Below are 19,928 nucleotides of genomic sequence, written 5' to 3' on the forward strand. Positions count from 1 at the left end.
TTTATAGGTTTTTCAGGTTTCTCAGGTAAATGATGAAATCTTGGATAAAAAAAAGGCTAGGCACAATTTTCCCGTATGCTTGGATAACGTGCCGCTATTAAGCCTACCCCCATTCTGATACCTGATACCTTCTGAGCAAAAGTTTCGTCATGAAAAAGTGAAGGGATTTTAGGATTTGATAGGTATACATATAGGAAAAAAATAATCCTGACTAATTTTCCAGGTTTTTTCCCGGTTTTCCCGGTCCTATTTTCAATTTCCGGCTTCTTTCCTGGTTCGCTGGCCACCCTGGTAGTTGTAGACATCTTTTTTTTTTTTAATTTTCGCATCTTCTGCACCGCTAAACAGCAATACAGCACTTTCGGATACATTGTATCTGCCTTCATTAGATTCTGGTAGAAAATTTTCCACTGTATTCAAAACGAACGGGCGTATCTACACCTTTTTTGCTGGACTCGCTTGCCCAAAGCACAGATAACAGATTTTAGACCTATTTTCTTCGTGAGATTTCTTCAAGTTTACAGTTTGGAAAAAAACACAACGTTTTGTCAGTACAACACAAGACATAATACTGAGCACGTGACTTAACAACCAATGCCTACTGTGATTTAGACATCGATTCAACACGATAATTTTGTTCTACCTTCAAGAGTATTAGGATATATTGACAGTTCTCCACGAACACTTCCTTACCGAAAGGCCTCAGCCCTAACCTCTAAACAAGATTGAAACGATTAATTTTATCAAAAGGACGTATCTAACCAAAACGCGATTTTCCTAAGACAAAATTGCCGTTTTCGCCCCCTCGAGGAACCGGTTGAGTTTTCAATGTTTTGATTTTGAATGCTACCCAGTGGAGCCCGGTCATATAATTTTTCAATATTCGCACTGATTTTTTATAATCTCATTTAAAAATCATAAGTTAAAGCAAATTTAATAATTTTTTGAAAAGTCCTCTTCATATATCAGTTCAAGTTATAAATTTAACGTAAAATGTATGCATGTTCTGTAGTGACATCATTTCTCAAATCCTCATTTAATTTGTTAAGGTTTGTAAATGTAATTTGTTTGGAAACAAACTGCAGCATTCAATTTGGAATATACAAATACTTTTTGTTATTTGTAGGAATTGAACTGTAAGATGAAACATTTTCAGCTTCTCTGCTATAAATTTTACATTTTCTTCATCTACTGTCTACTGGAATGAAGTTTTTCATACTCAAGGCGCGCACATTACTCTTCAAAATCTGCTAAGGAACAATCAAATGTGTAGGAAACGTTGAAAGTTGTATATACCCTTATAGAATTCGATTTTATCCGTCAAATTTGATCGCAAATATGATATTTGAAAATGAAGTGAAATTAAATGATGAGCAGGGAGAAGTGAATGACAGAACTTGTCATATCATAAGTGAGAATTGAAAAGTGTACTTGTAATTCTCACGTCTCATGCTTTTCAAACTTAAACTATCAGGAATATTCAACTTTTTAACAATAATTTAAGTTTTATTGTTAAATAGTAAGATATTCTACGAAACCCAATATATGTATTTAGAATATTTTCAAACCTTCGTCAAAATTATTGTTTTGACCTATACTCGCATCCTCCGAAGAGCAATCTGAATCTGAATCTTGAATCTGAAAGTCGAATAATAAGTGAATTGAGATGAAGTTAATACAGTAAAGCTTGTGAAATCGATAGGACACAATAGGAAGACCCATTCATACAGGAATAGATATCTTCCCTAGAAGTAAGAGGTACTTAAAATTTCCAATTGCAAGAACTTTATCGCGTTATCAGTGACCAGTGAGTGTTCCCTTACATTTATTGTCTCCTATTCCTCACCTTCCTAAGCACAATGGCCGTTTGACCATCTATCCATCGTGTACACTAACCAACCTCAATGGCATTCACCGTTGCCGCTGTTCGGTACCTTACCTATATATAATGTAAACTAATTTTATCACGCCCATTTCCGTTTTGCAGTTGTTCAAATTTTTGACATCCCGAAAATCGAAAGCAAGGCAAGAAAAAACCTGTCACAAAGAAACATTAACGATTATCTTATCTGGTAGTGCCCCAGTCGAAACCCGTCATCACCATTAGAGAAAAGCAATGTAAAGGAAAAACCATTCGCTTAAAAATGGCAAACGCAACGACTTCACAGTTTGTCTAAGGTTTGGTAATTATCAGTTTTTGAGAGTGCTTCCTAGAGTCGTAAGTATTGAGCCGGACGAAAAATAAAAATGCAACCTGATAAAGAGGAGAAGAAAAAACAAAACCAAACATGTCTAATCAGGTGCGCTTTCTAGAAGATTTTTTTTCGTTGAACTTCTTTCTGAAAGCTTTTGCGAAAGAAGCAGCTACTGCGGCACAGAACGTTGACGAAGTGATGACGGCTATGACGTTGTTGAAGCGTTCTTATCAATCTTTCTCTTCACAGGTTGCATTTTTTTTGCTGCTGTTGCTTTTGTTGAGCGCACAGTGCAGATATTGTCATCGATAGTACTCGATTTTAAATTGAGGTTAATTTGTGCAGGTACAGAAAGATTATTTTCTATTTCTGGGTGCTGAAGAAATATTGTTTCAACGAAAAAAAAACGGCGAAGGCGGTTCTGTGAACCCGTTTTCGGGTTTAACAAATAGAAATACTTTTTGTTCTTGAGTTTTAATGTGATGTCAGGTACATAAAATCTGAAAAAATCATTATTTATTAATTTTTAAATTACCTTAAAATATAAAAAGATCCCGTGTTATTGAAAAAAGATCAAAAATTGACTTTTTGAGACTAAGTCGAAATGTTTTTCGGAAATCGGTACATTATTTTAGAATTTTGAGGGAACTGTTAAGGAGTGTATTCGAAAAAAATGCAACACTTTGTTTCATGAATAACTTTTTAATGCAAATTGATAAAATTTTCAGTGAAGAAGTCCCAGTAGGATACTCAAAACCGCCTAGAAATCAACAATTCGACCAAAGTTTACATGGTAAATCGTTTAAAAAGTCTCATTAGTGAGCTAAAATTTGAACAAAAGTGAAGATGATTGATTCCATGAAGTGAGAGGAATGTGAGAGGTTTTTTTCAAGTTCAATCCGAAAATATGAAAATTGATAAAAAAAAAAGTTAATAAAAACGTCAAATTTTTCTGACTGGTTCGTCTAGCTGACTTATAAATAGGCCTGACTTCATTTCTACAAGGTAGAAAAGCTGCCCACCAGTGAAATAAAAAAAAAATACGGTGGTTAAATCGTGCGCAAAATTCTTGGACTGCTGGGGGTAGATTTTTTTAAAAAAGATGAAAATTGGCAGCAAAACGAACTCTATAGCGATCACCTGACAGGTTTCCAACCAGAAACTTTTCGTTGACAAGTCTCGCCTGTATTTTCCGGAAATAAACAAGGAGAAAAAAAAATGAAAAAATAAATATCTAGTACTTGAGGAGCCTATCTATCTGTAGAAACTGCAAATTACCCAGTCTTTCATAACGATTGACACGACGAAAATAAAAAGAAGACTGCCTCCAAATGCGACTGTTTTCTCTGTAAAGCTCTTCAATAGGTCCCAAAACATGTATATTCTGTTCAAATTAAATCGTGCCTTTGCGCTAAAACGGTGGTGGAGTGATAAAAAGTAAAATATGTTGTTTTTGTGCCAAAGGAGGTCTATCGGCAAAATTTCTTATAATTTGGACCAAATTTTGAGTTATTTTGAAGGTCAAGCTTCAGGAAACAGCAAACGTAATAAAAAATAGCCCTGGTTTGAAGAAAAGTGGTTCATACGTTGCATTGTTGCCCAAAAATTTAAGTCGTTTTTTTTTCATTGGACGCTATTTCTAAAACCACTTGATAAAGCATCACAAAAATTTGCATATGTATACATTACGTTACCAGGTAACTTCTCTTAAAATTTCATCAATGTAATGTTTACAAGGCATCTAGACTTAATTCTTCACTAGGATGGCCTAAAAAATAAAAATAAAAAAATCAAGTGAATTGAAAAGAAAAATTAATACAGAGTTTCTTTTAAACAAAAAAAAAACGAAATGGTGAAAATATTGCAATTTTTTTCATCTTTATCTTATGCAGGGTGGCCAGCGAGTTTCCATTTTCAAATTCCCGGTTTTTTCCCGGTTTTCCAGATTGAGATTTCACGGTTTTCCCTGTTTCAAAATGCGCAAATAAATATTTCCATAAGGTTTTTTGACCACAAATTAACATATGTTCATGCAAGTTAAACATAAAAGTGTGAAATAACCTAATTTTTAATTTTGAAACTCAAAGGTTATTCAAATAACAGTCATGGAAACACGGTACGAAAATAATTCTAGTTGCCCTTACCTAAACCGAACACTGTTACCTTTATTTTAGTCACCATCTTCGCTTATAAGGGAAAATGCTTCATTTTTATTATTTGCATGAGATAAATTAAAGTTTTGATACATGCAATGTATGTAATACTTTTAAATTTCAGGTTGAAATACGGAATTTTACTATTGAAATCTAATTATTAATATTAAGATATTTTACTTCTGAAGTTCTTAAAACTGATTCCGATGAACCTTATTCATGCTAAGCCAGAAATTTTATTTGAGAACCGTCTTATATTGGAAAATGAAAAATGTTTAACTTTTAAAAAGATTAGAATACGCTGAACTCTAATTGCTTAGATTCTGTTAATTTTATCTAAATTTGAATTTATAATTCTACTAGTTTAAGCGAAAAATGTAAACTTAGTATCTTGTTACATCTTCTGCCTTCTGTGTGTTTATCAATAAACCGAATAAAATGGTGGCATCTTATTTTTTTTTAATATCCGGCATTTTTCCCGCATAGGACAATTCCCGATTTTCAAAAGTAATTATTATTATTATTATTATTTATTTAATTAAGGACTTTTAAGGACATTCAAAAGTAATGATAGAGCTATATTGTAAGAAAATATGATCGAAACCAAATAAGATAAGTACTTTGAGGTAATGTAGTTTCTCAGCAATTTTATATTTGATTTTTGAACTTACGTTTTGATTGTTTTTAACAATAATTAGCTTGTAAGTACATACAACACAAACAAAGAAATTTATTATTTTTCAAGTCTCGTTTCAGCTTAATGTGTTTTTTCTGAAAAAATGAGCTCCTGATGCAGATTCGAACATCATCAATTCTGGACGAGTGTATGATAATTCCAATTATCATACAGATGTAAGGATGAAATTCTAGTTTTCAGAACGTGGATTCAATCGAATAGAATAGAAATTTTGTAAATTACATTCGCTTTTTTCTCAATGCAGATTTTGAAGGAATATTTTGTTCAAGATATTTGCAAAGAAAGAAAGTGCACAACGGTACAAAATCTTTAATAATTAACGCTTCAAGTGTTAGCTACTAAGACTTAATGTATTAAAACTTCACAGTAGTGAAATGTTTTTTTTTTTTTAACTTTTTGTATTCACTTCAGTGCATGATTCTACGATGTTTTTTTGCTCGATAAATATATGCGCTGAGTTCAAAAATCATTTTTTTTTTATAAATATATTCCCGGCTTTTCCCTCATGAATATAAAATCCCGACATTTCTGCGCTCTTTCCGAATGGCGAACAATCCTGAAATAAGTGACTATAGCTTGTAGGGTTTCTGTGAAAAGTTACGTCATTATGAAAAGAATAAATTTAAGGAATTAATATGTTTTTATATGGGGAAACATAATCTATTAATGATTTTCCCGGTTTTGATTTGAAATTCCCGGTTTTTTTCCCGGTTTTCCCGGTCCTATTTCAAATTCCCGGTTTTTTCCCGGTTTTCCCGGTTTTCCCGGTTCGCTGGCCACCCTGTCTTATGTTACCTTCGTCAATTTTTTTTTGTGTAGTTTAGTCTTAATATTTTTTTTATAATTTTTTTTTTCAATTTTTCTCATATAATCTTTCATTTTTTTCTGTCCTTTATGAGGTTTTTTGTCATTTTGGTTTCTTATAACATATGTTCTATTTTTCTTTATTTTTGCCTTTTTGATCGTGTTGGTCTTTCGTTGTCTTTTCTGTTTCTTTTTTGTTATTTTTGTCTGTTTTGTGTTTTACCTTTTTCGTCCTTTTTGTCTTTCTATATTTTTTTTTGCCTTCTGTCATTGCTGCCTTTTCTGTCTGTAACTGTAATTTCTGTCTTTTCTGTCTTCTCTGTCTTTTTTTAATTTTTTCTTCTTTGTCTTCTGTATCTTTCTTTTCTTTTTCTATCTAGTCTGCCTTTTTGTCTTTTTTACTTTTCTGTCTTTTTGCCTTTCCTGTCTCTTCAGTCTTTTCTTTATTTCTTCAGTCTTTTCTGTCTATTCTATCTTTTCAGTCTTTTCTGTCTTTTCTGTCTTATCTGACTTTTCTGTCTTTTCTGTCTTTTCTGTCTTTTCTGTCTTATCTGTCTTTTCTGTCTTTTCTGTCTTTTCTGTCTTTTCTGTCTTTTCTGTCTTTTCTGTCTTTTCTGTCTTTTCTGTCTTTTCTGTCTTTTCTGTCTTTTCTGGTTTTTCTGGCTTTTCTGTCTTTTCTGTCTTTTCTGTCTTTTCTGTCTTTTCTGTCTTTTCTGTCTTTTCTGCCTTTTCTGCCTTTTCTGCCTTTTCTGCCTTTTCTGCCTTTTCTGCCTTTTCTGTCTTTTATGACTTTTCTGTCTTTTCTGTCTTTTCTGTCTTTTCTGTCTTTTCTGTCTTTTCTGTCTTTTCTGTCTTTTCTGTCTTTTCTGTCTTTTCTGTCTTTTCTGTCTTTTCTGTCTTTTCTGTTTTTTCTGTCTTTTCTGTCTTTTCTGTCTTTTCTGTCTTTTCTGTCTTTTCTGTCTTTTCTGTCTTTTCTGTCTTTTCTGTCTTTTCTGTCTTTTCTGTCTTTTCTGTCTTTTCTGTCTTTTCTGTCTTTTCTGTCTTTTCTGTCTTTTCTGTCTTTTCTGTCTTTTCTGTCTTTTCTGTCTTTTCTGTCTTTTCTGTCTTTTCTGTCTTTTCTGTCTTTTCTGTCTTTTCTGTCTTTTCTGTCTTTTCTGTCTTTTCTGTCTTTTCTGTCTTTTCTGTCTTTTCTGTCTTTTCTGTCTTTTCTGTCTTTTCTGTCTTTTCTGTCTTTTCTGTCTTTTCTGTCTTTTCTGTCTTTTCTGTCTTTTCTGTCTTTTCTGTCTTTTCTGTCTTTTCTGTCTTTTCTGTCTTTTCTGTCTTTTCTGTCTTTTCTGTCTTTTCTGTCTTTTCTGTCTTTTCTGTCTTTTCTGTCTTTTCTATCTTTTCTGTCTTTTCTGTCTTTTCTGTCTTTTCTGTCTTTTCTGTCTTTTCTGTCTTTTCTGTCTTTTCTGTCTTTTCTGTCTTTTCTGTCTTTTCTGTCTTTTCTGTCTTTTCTGTCTTTTCTGTCTTTTCTGTCTTTTCTGTCTTTTCTGTCTTTTCTGTCTTTTCTGTCTTTTCTGTCTTTTCTGTCTTTTCTGTCTTTTCTGTCTTTTCTGTCTTTTCTGTCTTTTCTGTCTTTTCTGTCTTTTCTGTCTTTTCTGTCTTTTCTGTCTTTTCTGTCTTTTCTGTCTTTTCTGTCTTTTCTGTCTTTTCTGTCTTTTCTGTCTTTTCTGTCTTTCTGTCTTTTCTGTTTTTCCTGTCTTCTCTATCTTTTCTGTCTGTTCCGTCTTTTCCGTCTTTTCTGTGTTTTCCGTCTTTTCTGGGTTTTCTGTGTTTTCTGTCTTTTCTGTTTTTTTCTGTCTTTTCTGTCTTTTCTGTCTTTTCTGTCTTTTCTGTCTTTTCTGTCTTTTCTGTCTTTTTTTATTTTTTCAGTCTTTTCTGGCTATTCTATCTTTTTAGTCTTTTCTGTCATTTCTGTCTCTTCTATCTTTTCTGTATTTGCTGTCTTTTCTGTGTTTTCTGTCTTTTCTATCTTTTCTGTCTTTTCAGTCTTTTAAGGTTTTTCAATCTTTGCAGTCTTATAAGTCTTTTTGACTATTCTGTCTTTTCTCTCTGTTCAGTTTCTTCAGTTTTTTCAATCTTTTAGTCTTTCCAGTCTCTTTTATCTTTTCTGTATTTGCTGTCTTTTCCTTCTTTTCTGTCTTTTCTGTCTTATAAGTCTCTCCTGTCTTTTCAGTCTTTTCAGTCTGTTCAGTTTCTTCAGTTTTTTCAATCTTTTAGTCTTTTCAGTCTGTTCAGTCTTATAAGTCTTTTCAGTCTATTCAGTCTTTCTGTCTTTTCTGTCTTTTCTGTCTTTTCTGTCTTTTCTGTCTTTTCAGTCTTATAAGTCTCTTCAGTCTTTTCAGTCTATTCAGTCTTTTTAGGCTTTTCAATCTTTTCAGTCTTTTCAGTCTTTTTAGGTTTTTCAATCTTTTCAGTCTTTTCAGTCTTATAAGTCTTTTCAGTCTTATAAGTCTTTTTTGTCTTTTCGTCTATTCTGTACTTTCCGACTATTTTGTCATTTCCGCCTTTCCCTTCTTTTTTGTTTTTTTTTTCGCCTTTTCTGTCTTTTCTGCCTATTTTTTTCTGTCTTTTCTATTTGCCTTTTCTGTCTGTATGTTTTGTCTGACTTTTCTGGCTTTCTTTTCTGAGTGTATTTTCTGTATGACTTTCCTTTTTTTTACTGTTTGTCTTTACTATCCGTCTTTACTGATTGTCTTTTCTCTCTTTTTTGTTTTTTCTGTTTTTTTTTGTCTTTTCTGTTTATTTGGTCTTATATGTCTTTTCTGTTTTTTTGTCTTTTCTGTCTGCCAATCATTTTTATCTTTTCTGTCTTTTCTGTCTTTATTGTCTTTTTTGTCTTGTCTATCCTTTTAGTCATTTCCGTCTTTTTTTATTTATTTTTTGTCTTTTCTGTTTTTTGTGTGTTTTACGTCTTTGCTGTATATTTAGTTTTCTCTATATGTTCGGTTCTTTTTGTCTTTTCCGTCTTTTTTGTCTTTACTTTCGTTTATGCCCTTTTCTGTCTATTCTATCTTTTCTTTTTTTTTGCTATTTTTCTGTCTATTAAGTCTTTTCTGACCTTTTTGTCCGTTCTGTCTTTTTTGTCTATTCTGTTTGTGTTTTTGTTTATAATTTCTGTCTTTTCTCACTTCTCTGTATTTTCTGACTTTTTTACCTTTTTTTGTTTTTTCCTGTTTTTTTCTGCCTTTTCTTTCTGTTATGTGTTTTCTTTTTTTTTGTCTCATTTTTCTTTTTTAGGGAATTTTGTACATGATTTGAAATATCTGATCTGTAACATTCGCTCTATACTACTGTCGAAAGCCAGTTTCAATTTCAATAAGCAAAGCAAATATTTCTCCTAAATACCACCTCCTCCCTTATTGATATAGAGTAAGTGAATACATTTCTGACACATCAAAATATTTGATTCATATTTTTTTCTCAACAACTCGATGGATCAAACTTTTGCTATCGTTGAACGTACCTTTTGTAGCTTCGAGAAGTAACACACTAGAAACACAAAAGTCCGGATTCTACAAAACGGATCCACATTTGATGAAAGCAAGCAGTGCAAATGTTGATGAGCAACTTCGAACAATGACATAGGAAGTCCCCTTTCTTTTGGGAAGGAAGGGGAGACGAAAATTACAATATGTGTATGTTGAAAGAATTTGCTGGCCCAAAGTTGGAGCCTTATCAAACGATCACAGCCAACGAGCAACATTTCAACTTTTTCAAAAAATAAAAACAAAACAAAGCTTTTTCAAGCTAAGTCAGCTTGAATCTCATCATCCAATTTGTATGGGGATATGTGTGGGGATGAGTGTGGGTTTGTTGAAAGGATAATACCCCAAGTACATCAAGCCGGCTGGAAACACATTGGAAAAAGGTTAAACCCATTTTTCACGCAGAAACGAGACTTTGGAAAAGAAACAAGTCGAATGCGACATTATGCCCCGTTTAATATGGAGCTGGAAACTTACAGAAGTCAGAACGGCGGAAGGACGGAAAACAACGGCTCTTTGCTGCTGCTACTGCTAGTCCAAAAAAGAAAACCTTCCAATGTGCCATCATCATCCATTCAGTCAGTCGTCACTCAGTCAGCAGAAATCCCCGACTAGCCCCTTTGCCCCATTCTCCTTCTACATTTTCTCGATTCAACAAAGTTGTCGGGGCCAAGAATTCGACACAAACATTTTCATAAATTTCCCTGGCCCATTTCGCGCGATTACTGGTTTTGGCTCGTGTTTTTTTTTTTCTTGCTTCTAACTTCTTCTCTTCTGGTTCTCCCTTCCGATGAAACACAAGACCAAACAAAAAAAATAAGCGAAAAGAAAACTGTATTCCCCGAATAAAGAATATATTCGCTGACAAAGCTTCTTCCCCCTTTGCGCTATTGCTGTGCTACTAGCCTAGCCTGGCCCCGGTTTTCTGTTGTCTATTACCGAAACCATCCCGATGAGCAGAATGTATGTACACGTTCGCCCCGAAAAAACAGTAGGATGATTCGAAGCCCGATTGATGTTGACGACAAGATCGAGGTGTTCTTTCCCTTTTAAAAAAAATCGAAGTTGGATTTAAGTAAACTGTTCTGCTAATTGAAATCTCACAAGGATATTGCTGATTCAGCAATAAAATATGTCAAAAAATGCAACAGTTTCTAATTTTAATTTGGTTCCTTTTTGAAAATTGGTTAAACGAAAACATGATGAATTAACTAGAAGAAAACAGCTATTGATTTTTAATGTTATCGTTTGAATTTTAACTTTATTGCGAAAATAAATTTAAAAAAATAATAGTAGAGCCCATTTGTTAAACAAACGCATTTGAACCCACCTAACATTCTATTAACGCTCCACTGCCGCTAACTCACATTTACTCTATAGATCAGCGCGCGAGGCACAAAATATATGTGTATGAACGGAACCGTATATTCGGGGGTGTTCTTTGTTAGGACAAAGCGACATAAGCATAGAATTTTACTGCCCCTCCACTTCGACTGTTTAGCGCGGCTTTCCCTTAGCGCCTAGCGTTTCCCACCAACCCGCAGCAACAGCAGCAGCAGAAGCAGCAAGCGCCGGCTCTTGACGGGTGTTTATTCCAATATCATACACACGCGATTATTACAGAAATGCTGCTATCCCCTCCCCCGGTCTTGCCACCAAATTGTATTTCGGTCGGTTCCCCACCCGCCGTTGTTTGACTTCTCTAAATAGTTTTGCCCAAAACAAAAAAGAATCATCGCGTTGAGATATATTAATTCTGCCTAGTTCGTTATTGGTTGCATAGGAATTTTAATGGAAAACCATTGACATTGTTGGCGGAAATTTCCGGAAGCTTATTAAAAACACGAATTTCTAACTTCAATCTGAGTTGTAGACAAAGATCAAACTAGAATAACATTTGATTCTGATCAAATTATACCCAACAATTATACCGATGCAAAAATGGACTTTTTGCTCCCACGTTGTTTTAGTGCCTTTCGGGTTATCAGTGTAAAATTTGCGATCATATTGTTGATTCCTGAATAGCGCATCGCGTTTCAATTTGGTATTGAAATGTGTATGGAGGAACATTTTTTTGCATATAAAATCATCCAGGAAATTAAAATAAGCTTGAAAAGAAGTTTGTCCTTAATTATTGGTTTTGCCTATTCTTAAGCTTCATTTTTCGCTAACATGAGAAGAAGCTATAGGAGCGTCTTGGTCATAAATTCATGGTTTGTTCAAGGCTTTAATTGTCTAATTTCGTTAAAATACAGTACCGTCCATAATTGTATTGAAATTGGAAGCTTGCGCTCTGTCATTATGACCTTGAACTACCATAACTTTGTTCTCTGAAGATATTTTTTGATTGAATTTTCTGCGTAAGATAGATCAACTATCACACTATCATATCCAACATCCAACACTACCACGTCCAAAAGTCTATAGAAAACGTTCTTGCCTGTACATCGCGTAGTTTTTTAACCTATCGATAGAACTTTCCAAAAACTTCTTAACATTAAATTTCAACAATCACTCTGCAAAATTTCAATAAAAAACGTTGCTAAGTTTCTGAGATATTGCAGTTTAAATGGTAAAAGTCCCAAAAGTCCGATTTTCGTAGAATTACTGCATCTCTATAGTGCGATAGTTGATCTATTTTACGCAGAAAATTTGATCATAAAATATAATCCGAGTAAAAAGTTATGGGAGTTCAAAGTCAAAGTGACAGTGCGCGAGCTTCCAATTTCTATACAATTATGAACGGCACTGAACATCAAAATTTTAAATTACTAAGTTTTTAGTGATATCAATCTTTGAAAACTAATCTCTGTTAATTAAACTTAAGCAAAATATGCAAAATAATAGTCACCTGGCTCCGTAAAACTTAATGGTTTGAGCCGTTTCAAATAAACGAATTGTAAAAAATAAATCGTTGATAACTAATGAACTGACAACTGTATGAAAAACAAAACTAAAACCCATTAAAAACAAAAACTGATTTCGATTCTATTAATTACCCTCAATTTCATAAAGGATTAAGATTTTCCCAGCTATTCTAGTTTCAGAGAAATGATGCTTGCAAAAAAAATCCCCAAGGTTTAGAAAAATTAAATACTAAAATAAACCTTTCAAGGACACCACTGAATAAAATTTATGAGGATTGTTATCGAATACATTTATTCCATCAACAATTTGTTTAAGAATGCGAATCGATTTGACAAACTTAAGAAGAAGATGCTAATTATTGTTTTCGGCTGAATTTCATTTCTGGATCAACGTACACTGCACCAAATTGTACAAATTCAGTTTATTCGAGTTACATAAGGTGTAGTGTTTAGTTTTGTAGAATATATTTAGTTTTATTATTGGATTTTTAACAATCTAGTTTTACTTCCAAGTGGAGCACACTCGCGGCAACCAAAAAACGAGAATTCTCGTATTTAGTCCGCAATGTGTTATCATAACACTGTGAAACATTTTCGAGGTCATTTGGGTGATCTCGCTCTTCGCTAGTTTTGAAGTACATATGATAAATAATAAACCCTTCAGAGGATTTTTTTCCAATCTCATCAGTAAGTTACTTTTTGCTAATTCTGAATTTCCACACAAAAAACTGAACATTTCTTAAGTTTCGAAAATAAAATATTTTTAATATAGCTGATAGTAAACCCTTCGGGTTTTTTTTACAATTTCTTCAGCAAAGCACCACTAAAATGTAGAAGAAACTTATTCGGTAAAAAAAAATTTATCCGGGGTCTCAAAACTACAAAACAGCTTAAAAATTGAAATGTTTTTGGTCAATTTCATATAACTTTATTAGTTCAAACATTTGTGTATTTTATCTAGATTCATAATTATACTAAAAACACGAATACATTTTTTTAAAATTATTTTTAGAAAAAACCTTATCTACATCTTATTCGAAGAAAGTATGACAAAAAATTAACTAATTCACGATATACTAACTTTATAAAAAAGCTTTTTTTAATGAAAATTAATGATTTATAGAAATTTCTACCAATTTTATTCTCATCCGGTGGTTCGTGATTTTTTTTTATAATAATATATTAGCCTCTAATTCTATAAGCAAGAAATTTTAAAAAAAATCCAAATAAGAAAATAGAAGAATTAACAAAATTGCTTTGAAAAACATAGACAATTTTGATAGTTGCTTGCTTTGAGTCGCTGCGTGAAAATATGTGTATCTGTATATGTTCAAACATTGTTTTACTTCTGCTCTCGTTTGTAAATTCGTAAAGATAAACATTATAAAAATCCTGACAGCTTTTAAACGTAAAATGTAGTGTATGAAAATAATTTTGGTGTTTCAAAATTTATATAAAATTCCTACATTTAAATTATTACAAAAAAATGATTGTTAAAAGTTTCGCCTATCTTATTATTAATCTCTTTTGAAATTCGCAAGTTTGACCAAAATACGAACATTTGAACATCACAGAAACACTTTTATTGTTGGAAGCTTGAGGAAAAAAAAATCGTTACTTCTTATTTCAGTAATTGGATGAGCTGGATCCAGTTCTTTATATTTTTATCTATTTTTTTCTTGATGATGTCTGCAACTAGCTTGAAGACATGAAAACAAGATCCAGATAGTTACACGTTCATGAAAATGGTAAATAAGACTTTCAATAGGGTTTTTTTACTAAAAATTTAATTCAGAATCTTAAAATAAATTTATCATGAAAAATATTACCTTGTTCAAGAAATCTTTGAAAAAGAATGATTTCTGTTAAGTTCTTATTTCTAAAGCATTAAAAAAAATTGTATTCGTGTCTTGAGCAAATTTGTGAATTTAAATAAAATACTCAACTTTTTAACAAACAAAGTCATATGAACTTAATCTTTTGGTTCAAAATGTCAAAGAAATTACCGAAGACTAGTACATTTTTCATTTAGAGACACCGGCTAAAGTTTTTTTTCAATAAATTTAATCTACATTTTAAAGTGGCTAGGTTTATCTACAACTTTGCTAAAAAAAACTGTAGAAAAAATCCAAAAAGCTCAAAATTTATGAATCATAAAAAAAAATATTTGAATTTTCAAGACATCATTTTTTTGTGTAAACCTGCCGAAGAAGCAAAAAGTAACTTTTTGATGAGATTGGAAAATATACTCCTCTCTGAAGGATTTATTAGATTTCACATGTACTTCAAAATTGTTTCCAATTAAAGCGTTGCACTGTGTAAAGAAACAACCCCTGTTATTTTTCAACATTCAAACACAAGAATTTTTTCTTAAATACTTTTATCGAAACACGATTTTTTTTATTGTGAGGGAAATATGCATACAATACATTGTTGAATAATTGTAAGTTTTTTTTTACATTTGAACCATTGTTTTCAATCTTCATAAATTCACCCTCATTACAAAGCTCTTGTAAGTTTTCTAAAATGTTGCTTAAAACTCCTATAGCTATTTCAAGAAAATTTTAACTAGAAATTTACAAATTTTCATCATATTTTCTCCGCGGATCAGGTTAGAAATTTACTGGTTCATTCGTAATTTTCTAAATTTTCGTAAATTTTTAAAGAAGTCTTAACATACTCAAGCTTTAAAAATTGTAGTTCGAAATTTTCAGTATAAATGAAAACAACTAATTTGAATAAAAAATGAAGTGAATTTCGAAAGCTCAGCTTAAAAGCTTGAAAAAATAGTTCCAGACCCCCTGATCAATCGTTTGAACAAATAGTTCGTTTGATGACAGAAAGTTTTTATTTTATTTTGATTGTTTCATTGTCCTGTGTATAGCTCTTTAATTAATTTCTATCACAGGAAATTGTAATAGAAGCCTCTTAGTTGTGGGTTGAGATAGATTCGGATAAAAATTTAAAAGACATCTCGTCTAGTTAACGTCTAAACTAGAAAGGATCGTTTATTTTGTCATAATCAATAAATTTAATTTTTCCCGCGGAAAATTATACACAATTGAACACTAAAAACTAGCAACATTCAGCAAAAACACAATATGGCAATCATCTTGAAGGACTAACATGTCGCAAGCTATACGGTGACCATCTATGTCGAGATCGACAAGTTTGCGACAAAGAATTCGGAATTTAAAATTCACCTTTTGATTGATTGATTATTTTTTTCAATAATTGTAATGACATGCGGTACATGATAAAATTTTAAGTGACTTTAAAAGTGACTTTTTGAAATTTCAATATCATTTTATGAGACAGTTCTGAACTCTAAGTTCCGGTAAAAATTGTGAGTTATTTTTTATTTAGAGATAATTGAAAAAAATCATAGTAGTTTTGAGTTTCGAAACTTATGATCTGCTTCCAATTTTGTTTTGGTCTGTTAAATTCTGACTCGGAAAATAAATTACAAATCCAAATTTTGTTCCGAATTTCAGGTTTTTGCCCGGTTTTGCTGGCACGATTTTCAATTCCCGTTTTATTCCCGGTTTCCTCAGTTTTCCCGGTTCTTTGGCCACCCTAGGCTTTTTTCGCTGGTGACAATGGAACATCCACACAAAATCCGTTCGATTTTGGCAACACGCTCCATCATTTTGTGTTGTCGAAATCGAATGTGGCTAAAGTCGGTTTTTTCAACAATTTTCCCACTTTTACTACTAAAAAACTGTTATTATCAGCATCAGCGTAATTTTAAGTAAATTTTTGACCAGTTTTAGCCATTTTGTATTTTTTTATATCATGTTTTTTTTTATAAATTTAGCACTTTTCTTGTTTTGTTTATATTATTTGTCATATCTGCTATTTTTGTCATTTTTTTAGTAGTTTTATGTCATTTTTGACATTTTGTTTGTATTTGTTTTTTGATCATATGAAATTTTGAATGAAAAAACGAATTTATGGTGTTTTTCTAAATTATATTAGTCCTGTTATAACGAAAACTATAAGGCAATGTCGTTCCAAAAAAAAAAAGAAATTTGGCCAAAATCGAATGTTACCAAAAACGAACGGGATTTGTACTTTGTTAAGCATAGAAAATGTTTCAAGAAAGTTCATATCCTTCGCGATAAAATCTTTTTTAAACCTTTCCTTCAATAAACAAATTCATTTTCAGCAATAGTCATATTGTTTTAGTGGATTAAACTTTGTTCAAAACGGACTTACTTTATACATGTAACGTGAATCCTGATAACTGTCATAGAAAATGTGTGAAGCATACCTGAAAGATAAAAAGAAAGAGACGATTAATATGAAATTCAGTGGTAGAATGAGTTGTTTTATTATAATTGTTTAAAAATAAAGTTACTACATCTACAATTTGTCACGAATTTCTTAAGACTTTTTTTTAAATCAATGTACTTTCTAACAAATTTGGGATTTAGATTTTAAAAGTGCTATCAACGAAGAAAATGTATTGTTGTTATAGTTTTAGTTTTAGTCACACTACATTACAATCCTAACATTATACAGGAAATAAATTGAAGCAACCCAACCAGAATGGCCAAAGCGAATTTTGCGTTTATATTAAGTCTTTGTTCAAAGAAATTATGAACGATTCTATGCAGATTTCGCGAAAAAGCTTATGTGAAATCGACGACCCAGAGCATCCGAATTGCGTGCAAGGTTGACGAAATCACAGAAAAATCTATAAATTCACAGGATTTTGAGTAAATTTTCATCACAGAATTTGTGGCACAGAACACAAAAATTTGGCACTATTCACAAATTTGATAGATTTTTCAAATGTTGTACGTATTTTCAAAATTTTAAATTCCATTTCAACATAAATTTTTTGATTTTTAATTTCTTTTAGGAAAAACATGATAAGATTGGTAGACTCATTGTTTTCATGATTATTCAAAGAAAATTGTGCTACTTTCATCACAGAAAGCCTTCACATAATTTATAGGTTAAATCACAGTCAGTCAGAATTTTTTTTCAGCAACCTCAATTTCGTATTCCACAAATACACCAAAACGCCTAGAATGCAACGCTACTCAGTTCGAAATACGCTGGTAAAATAGTTTTCTTCTGCTGGAATATCATACCAGTTTCTCTATGAGGAAAGAGGACTTGTAAAATTATGGACTTCGCCGGCATCGTTATAGGCGCATTTGAAACTAACAGATCTTCATAACAGTTCAAGGAGATTGCATTGCTTGTTCCCAAAAATCTTTGATTTGGTTCATCTCGAACTGATTACGGACCTATAGGGGAGATGAGGGCATAACGAGCACCCGAGGCATAATGAGAACTACGCTTTTCTACGAAAGTGCGTATTTTCTTAAATAAATTTTCATGAGGATTTGTTTCGTACTTCCTATAGTATTAATTTTTCACAAAAAAAGGAATCTCCTTATCATCTTTACAGAGATATTTAAAAAAAACTAGCTTGGTTCTCAAGTTACGAAAATATTATAATTTTTGAGCACCACGAAATAAGCTCTTATGGTCTTAAAATAACCTTGATCTATAATGTACGCACTGCAACATGATGTACACACTGTTTCTCAATCTTTACCATCATAAAATTTTTGATTTTTCACTTTTATCAATTTTAAAACACGTTTTTACTTAAATTTGTTGACTAGGGGCATATAGAGCACCATATTATCGAGGCATAATGAGCATTTTCTGCCGTAGAATCTAGCAGCGAATTAAAATTGATTTATAGCGCCACACCTTGACTAGTTTTCATCCGACAATTTAGCCTATTGGTAAGGTGTCGGAGAGGTAATCAAAAGAATAGAGTTAGATTTCTGTTCGAGGTGATTTTTTTCCATTCACAATTCATGATCGATTTTTTTATTGTTACATTATACGGCTAGTAGCATCATCCTCCGAACAAAGCCCATAATGTATGAGCGTGCGTGAATTGTTTGTATTCTACAAACAGACCTAGATTATTTTGTTATTGCTTTGTTTGATGAATCTACGACTCACCTGACTTCATCGAATTGAATTCGCTGCTAGATTCTCCGGCAAAAACGCACATCTTGCTCTGATTAATGGTGCTCATACTGCCTCAGGGGGGGTTCTCATTATGCCTCCACAGTGGTTGGTTTTCAGCTTTTGGCAAAATTTTTTAAAATGCATTTTTTAACTTTTTCATCTAGTTTTTTGCGTTTCAGCCCGTTAGGGAATAGGCTTTTCAAGTGTCTGAACACGAAAAATAATGTAACCTCCATATTATAGCTATTTTCTATGGTTAAATAACCGTTTTCCTTAAGGTGGCCATTATGCCCCCATCTCCCCTAGGCAAGGTAAAAATCAGAATACGTCGAAGTAACGGTCATTTCACTCAAAGTGATGACCTTTTCTGTTTGCCGTTGCTCCACATTTTCACTTCACTACCATTGGTATTAATACAGATCTTGACTACCCGATTTTCATAGCATTTGCAAAAATTAGTCAAAATCAGGCTTATTTTGAAAACTCAGGGAAATCCAATGGCTTATCAGAATGTCAGGCTGAACTGCGAAAAATCAGACAAATCCTGAAAAATCAGGCACATTGGCATCTCTGCTTAGGTGAGTTTAAAAGAAAAAAAAATACAACCAAATAAAATGGAAATGTTTCGTGAGAAATTGTTTGATATTGATGGATTGATTGATATTTTTCCATTTGATGATTTGGATTGGATGATTTTTAGGATATTCAGAACACAACACTATTCGTCTATTAATCTGATAGAATTCCTTAATGACTGATTGACAACATTTGAAAAAAGTGTATGCCAATTGATTCTTTTGAAACCAAACCTACAAAGTTATCATCCATCTGTAATACCAAATTTCTTGTAGGAACTATCACCATCATCATTAAAAGTCGTCACCTGATGCAACAGTAAATATTCGGTCGGTATTACAAAAAAAAAAAAGGAAATCACAAATAAATCTCCGCTCCAACCGGCTGCCAAGTGTCAATCGGGAAACAAAAGCACACACACAAACACTAACACCAGGTGTAACAAGCAAACGACTATATAACGAGAGAAACGGGAGCTGCACACATGCGCATTCGAGACGAGGTTAGGTTTCGAATTTTCCTTGGAGCTGGAAGAGCAAAAGCAGCAGCCGGTTTCGGCTTTTCTCCTTTTGTGTGGAAAATTTATCTGTGTGTGCGTAAATTTTCCCACATTTAACATCGCTCCCAAGAAAATATAGATAGGACCAGTACAAAGAGAGAGCGAGAATCAGGATCATTCACCGACCGGTCGGAGTTTGCCGGTTAGGAAGTTTTTCCTTTCTTCCACGTAATATGTAACTATCTATGTTCTCACGATGATGCTGTAATCTATTATGTTGTTATGTGTTGTGTGTTTAACTATTCATCATCATCCTCCTCCTGGTTCTGGCAGCAAGCATTTTAGAGGAGCAGGGATTATTTTATCGCACCTTTTAACAAAAACCGAACCAAGAAAAGGGTGTTGAAGAAACTCAGTCATTCGAATATCGGAGCATTTTTTTTCTCTTGTGGTAACTTCAAATCCATTCAGGATTTTATGGATTCTGATGGCCCTGCCAAAGGTTTGGTATGTATAAATCTTATCATTTCGTTCTTAGATCATTCTGATGTTCTGTTTCCGATACCAAATCTATCAGCTGAAATCTAGACATTCTACCCCT

General features: G+C 32.6%; 1 protein-coding gene across 4 annotated transcripts in view; it reads right to left on the minus strand.

Moving 5' to 3' along the window:
* Positions 1 to 19,928, minus strand: part of LOC129755167 (uncharacterized) — an 82,105-nt gene that overhangs the window by 40,854 nt on the left and 21,323 nt on the right. For 2 of the 4 annotated variants that reach the window (XM_055751527.1, XM_055751526.1), the window contains exon 2: positions 16,465 to 16,519. The exons of the other annotated variants lie outside the window; for them this stretch is intronic. The gene's annotated coding sequence lies outside the window, so the exon portion shown is untranslated. The remainder of the gene's footprint in view (positions 1 to 16,464; positions 16,520 to 19,928) is intronic. 4 annotated transcript variants of the gene reach the window in all.

This window comes from Uranotaenia lowii, chromosome 3 (genome assembly GCF_029784155.1).
Source record: "Uranotaenia lowii strain MFRU-FL chromosome 3, ASM2978415v1, whole genome shotgun sequence".
Taxonomy (NCBI): domain Eukaryota; kingdom Metazoa; phylum Arthropoda; class Insecta; order Diptera; family Culicidae; genus Uranotaenia; species Uranotaenia lowii.